The sequence below is a fragment of the Cydia strobilella genome, chromosome 5, assembly GCF_947568885.1.
Source record: "Cydia strobilella chromosome 5, ilCydStro3.1, whole genome shotgun sequence".
Classification (NCBI taxonomy): Eukaryota; Metazoa; Arthropoda; class Insecta; order Lepidoptera; family Tortricidae; genus Cydia; species Cydia strobilella.
Window position 1 is genome coordinate 15,543,689 of NC_086045.1, and position 5,373 is coordinate 15,549,061.

Genomic DNA, 5,373 nt, shown 5'->3' on the forward strand with positions numbered 1-5,373 from the left:
TCGGGGGGGCGTCCTAGAATGCCCCTCACCACGAGGACCTAGATTCTGTCAGGTGACAGTCGTCCCCGTGACTGCCACCCAGAGGTCCCCGTTATGGCGGCAGGCGGCGGTCATGTGCGACCCGCCTCCGCCTAGCTCGTTTGCGCCGCAACGGGTGAGCTTCCGCATCCTCCTCCCGCGCGCGCTCTGCCGTTTCTTTTCCAGCCATGACTGCCTCGCAAAAAGTGGCCATAGCTTGCCAGCATCTTTTATTTTGAGTCATTGCCTTTATAATGGCCGGCAACGACAAATCTCCTCCTATCACTGTGGCCAAATCCATACGCGGCTCATCCCAACTTGGGCAATCCACCAGCGTGTGCTGCGCCGTATCTTCTACACCGTCGCAGTGGTGACACGCTGGCGTTGGCTCCCTCATAGCCCTCTCGCACAGGTATTTGCCAAAACACCCATGGCCCGAGAGCACCTGTGTCAGATGGAATGACACAACCCCGTGTTGTCTCCCAATCCATTCCTTTATTGCAGGCTGAATCGCGTTCACCGTCCAGTGGCCAGTACTTGGAGTTTCCAGCCTTTCGCCCCATTCACGAAGAACAGCATCGCGAGCATCCATTCTCCAACGCTTTACTTCCTCCAGCATAGGCTCTTGATTCCTAGCTCGCGACTCCGCGATCCGCCAGTATGTGTCCGCCAGAGCTCTTGCTTCTAAGTCCCAGGGCGGGGTCCCAGCCAGAGCGCATGCCGCCTCATAAGAGATAGTGCGATACCCTCTGATTACCCTTATTGCTATGGCCCTTTGGGGTCTCCGCAGAAGGGTCTGATTTTCGGCATTTAGAGCATATCCCCATATGGGCGCTCCATATAGGGCCATTGATCGCACCACCATCGTGTATAGGCGGCGACAGCCCACGTTTGGCCCCCCCACATTTGGTAGCAGTCGGCTTAGAGCTCCAGCTGCACCCATAAGTTTCGGGACCAGGCGTTTAAAGTGCTCCTTGAAGTTCCACCGGCTATCGAGAACGAGTCCCAGATATTTCATCGTTGACTCGACACCGATGGAAACTCCGCCCACCACCAGTTGAGCGCCAGCTGGAGGCGCTCTTCGAGGACCGTGAAAACAAATGGCTTCTGACTTATGAAGAGCAACCTCCAGCCCCAGCCTACGAATCCTTGTCACTACATGAGCCACTCCCGCCGTAGCTAATAATGACGCCTCGCTGAACGTACTAGCCTTCGCGGTAACGAGAGTGTCATCGGCGTAGCACGTCAGTTCAACCCCTGAAAGATTTCTGCCACGTAGCACCCAATCATATCCAATGTTCCACAGGAGTGGTCCCAGGACTGACCCCTGTGGAACTCCGCATGTCATAGGTTTCAAACCCCATTCATTTTGCATCGGGTATTTGACCGCCCTTTCTGATAAGTAAGCCCTGATAATATTGCTCAAATAGTTCTAAACTAACCTAACCCACTTTTCAAGTAGCAGTTGGTTTCTGTAATGGTCGCAGTAACCTAGCCTAACCCACTTTTCAAGTAGCAGTTGGTTTCTGTAATGGTTGCAGTTCTAAACTAACCTAACCCACTTTTCAAGTAGCAGTTGGTTTCTGTAATGGTTGCAGTTCTAAACTAACCTAGCCCACTTTTCAAGTAGCAGTTGGTTTCTGTAATGGTCGCAGTAACCTAACCTAACCCACTTTTCTAGTAGTAGTTGGTTTCTGTGAAAGTCGCAGTTCTAACCTAACTCACTTTTTTAGTAGCAGTTGGTGTCAAACAAGTAACCATTGAATGAAATGCACGCACACGATTGGCCGCTCGTGTCACGTGGACTGATTTTGCTCCGCCTGCAACTCTGCCGATTTTTCAAATCAAACGTAACCCACCTTATTATATCAGATTACCTGTCTTTTAATATGCATGCGACTAAATTAAACTGTTTAGAGACATGTTTTTTTTTCTAGCAACCAATTTTTAAATCTTGCTTACCAAATAATTATTTTGCAGCTCAACTATTTATTAAGCAGATAAATTATAACAGAAGCAGATCGGTATTGGTTATAATGTAGACCAATTGTGAATTACTTGCTGAACAAGAGTCGAATTATTGCTAGCAAATTTTTTGTGTGCTGTTCAAATGATTTAATTGCTATTTTTTTCTGCAGATCAGTTTTCAAAACGGCTGATCATTTTATTACTTCCCGTTAATTATTACCTGCTCTATTAGTTCGTGCTGATAGTTTGCGTCCGTCTGTCCGCCAGCAATTTGGAGGCATTGTCCTGCGTACTGATGCACAGACACTTATCGCTTCCTGAATATGTTTTTCACAATGCAACATGTCTTGATTACTAGTTAAATTTACCAAGCTTCATGATTTCGATACAATTTATTCTGTAAATAGGTTCTGTAGGTGGGTTCTAGTGACTTTTGATAAATGACAACACGTGTCATTTTTTTCTTCTTAAAGTTCGACTAGGTTACTCAAAGCTTAAACCCCGCGAGATGGCCCCACTTTCGCCAAATCCAGCCAAATCCCCAACTACGGTGACCTTGTGGTGACCCCCGTGTTTAAAATTCTGCCCTGCTAAGCTAAAAAGCAGTCTTATAAATACCGCCTACCGCTTTTTTAGATCACTGTACGGTTGCCAAAAATTTCATTAGCAATCATGAGGACTTTCTCTAGTGACTTATCGATTCGAATCCTAATTTTTTGGGTTCCGTAGCCAAATGGCAAAAAACGGAACCCTTATGGATTCGTCATGTCTGTCTGTCTGTCTGTGCGTCCGTATGTCACAGCCACTTTTTTCCGAAACTATAAGAACTATACTGTTGAAATTTGGTAAGTAGATGTATTCTGTGAACCGCATTAAGATTTTCACTCAAAAATAGAAAAAAAAACAATAAATTTTGGGGGTTCCCCATACTTAGAACTGAAACTCTTTTTTTGCATCAAACCCATACGTGTGGGGTATCTATGGATAGGTCTTCCAAAATGATATTGAGGTTTCTAATATTATTATTTTCTAAACTGAATAGTTTGCGCGAGAGACACGTCCAAAGTGGTAAAATGTGTGTGGTAAAATATTTGAACATTTCTAAGCCGTTTCGAGTTTACTACTTATTTTTTATTTATAGGTTTATGGTAACTATTTTACAATAAACAAAGTTATATGTATAAACACACGAAATCATTCCCGCACCAAAAATTCCGGGGTATGATAATCACACAACGTGGACTTGTACAAATATGTTTATTAATATTATTGTACATTAGCTTCTGCCCGTGACTTCACCTGCGTGGGATGATGATGATGATAATTGATAAAAACTATCCTATGTACTTCCCCGGGCCTCAAACTATCTTTATAACAAACCCTTAAGCATAACTTGCGTTATCGCCCGCGACTCCAGCACGCATCTAGCAAGACTTCAAGTACGGAGTCGCACGCGAGTACGCAATTCATGCTGGAGGGTCAATTATCATCTAAATCGGTTCAGATGTTTAAGCGTGAAGAGGTAACGGACTGACAGAGTTAGTTTCGCACTCATAATATTAGATATACCTGCATAGTCTAAAAGTCGATTTTCAATGCCATGATGGTAGCATTGTAGATAAACCGAAGAAATTCAGGTCAAGAGTGTACATAACTAACTGATAGTAATAATACTTATATCTTGTTGTTAAAATACACCTTACCTAATCAAAACATTTGTAAGTACTGTTCAAGGGCTCTTGTAACTGTTTAAGTATTGATAAAGTAGAATTAGGTGATTACACATTGTCTTCGCTTATAGTGATATGTATGGCATGTATGGCCACCTGCTATATTTATATGTACACGCAGGGCTATGATGGTCAACTTTATAAATGATATGGTTGTTTAAATGATGATAAAACTAACATTTTTAACCGACTTCAATTTCATAGAAGGAGGAGGTTCTGTATTCGGTTGTGGCTATATTTTTTTTTTTTTTTTATGTATGTTCACCGATTACTCCGAGACCCGTAGTCCGATTTGAGTAATTATTTTTTTGTTCGAAAGGAGCTACTTCCAAGTTGGTCCCATATTAATCTGGTTCTGATCTGATGATGGGATCCCTGAGGAATTAAGGGAACTCCTCAATTTTTAAAGGCACATGTATGTTGATTTGGGTGTTTTCATAAGCAACTTAAGCATTTTCTCTGGAAAACGACCAATTTGATGAAGTGGACCTGATGATGATGATTGTTTTGATGATAGTGATGATGATTTTTTAATGTAGGATGTTCAGCGATTACTCCGACACCCGTGGTCCGACTTGAACAATTCTTTTTTTGTTTGAAAGGAACTACCTCCAAGGTGGTCCCACATTAATCTGGTGCTGTTCTGATGATGGGATCCATGAGGAATTGAGGGAACTCCTCAATTTTTGAAGGCACATGTATGGTGATTTGGGTGTTTTCTTAAGCAACTCGAGATTTTCTCTCGAAAACCACCAATTTGATGAAGTGGAGCTGATGATGATGATTGTTTTGATGATAATGATTTCAGCGATTACTCCGGCACCTATGATCCGATTTGAGTAATTCTTTTTCTGTTTGAAAGAAGTACCTCCAAGGTGTTTTCGTAACATTTTTTGTTTTGATCTGATGATGGAATCCGTGAGGAATTGAGGGAACTCCTCAATTTTTAAAGGCACGTGTATGGTGATTTCGGTGTTTTCTAAAGTAACTCAAGCATTTCCTCCCAAAAAACCAATTTGATGTAGTGCAATTGTAGCCTAACCACGAGTTTGACACTAAATATTCGCTAGCGTCTTCGTAACTTTGTACACTAATATGCCAGTACGAGCGAGATGCATAAACAGTAAGTTACGCACACGATAGCGAATATATCAATGTCAATCTCGTGGTAAGGCTACTGATGATGAAGACTACGGACGAAATGTGGAACTTCCCTCGTATGTGTATTATGATTTTTGATGTAGGTAGTGTTGGATTGGAAACAACCAAAGAGACTGAGAAGTGAGGGGTAGGTATGAGAGGTGAAGGTAGCGGGTATTAGTAATTGGGGGGTTGAGGGGAGGTGAGTTGATGGGTCGGGGACTGAGGGGTTGGGAGTTAAGGGATTGTGGGTTAGGGTTAGGAGTTAAGGGGTCTGGGGTTAGGGGTTGGTGGTTTAGGGTCGAGGGGTTCAGTGATCTGGGGTTGATGTGCTGTGAGGTTGAGTGATCGGGGGGTTTGAGGGATTGGGACAGTGGCGGGGCGGAGAATGGATTTAGTGACAGGAATGATTTCCCAGACGGACTCGAGGAAAATTCTGATTATTTAATAAAGTTTACGAATTTAGAGTTAAACATGATTATGTTTTTCATTCATGCGTCACGCTCTTAACAATGTC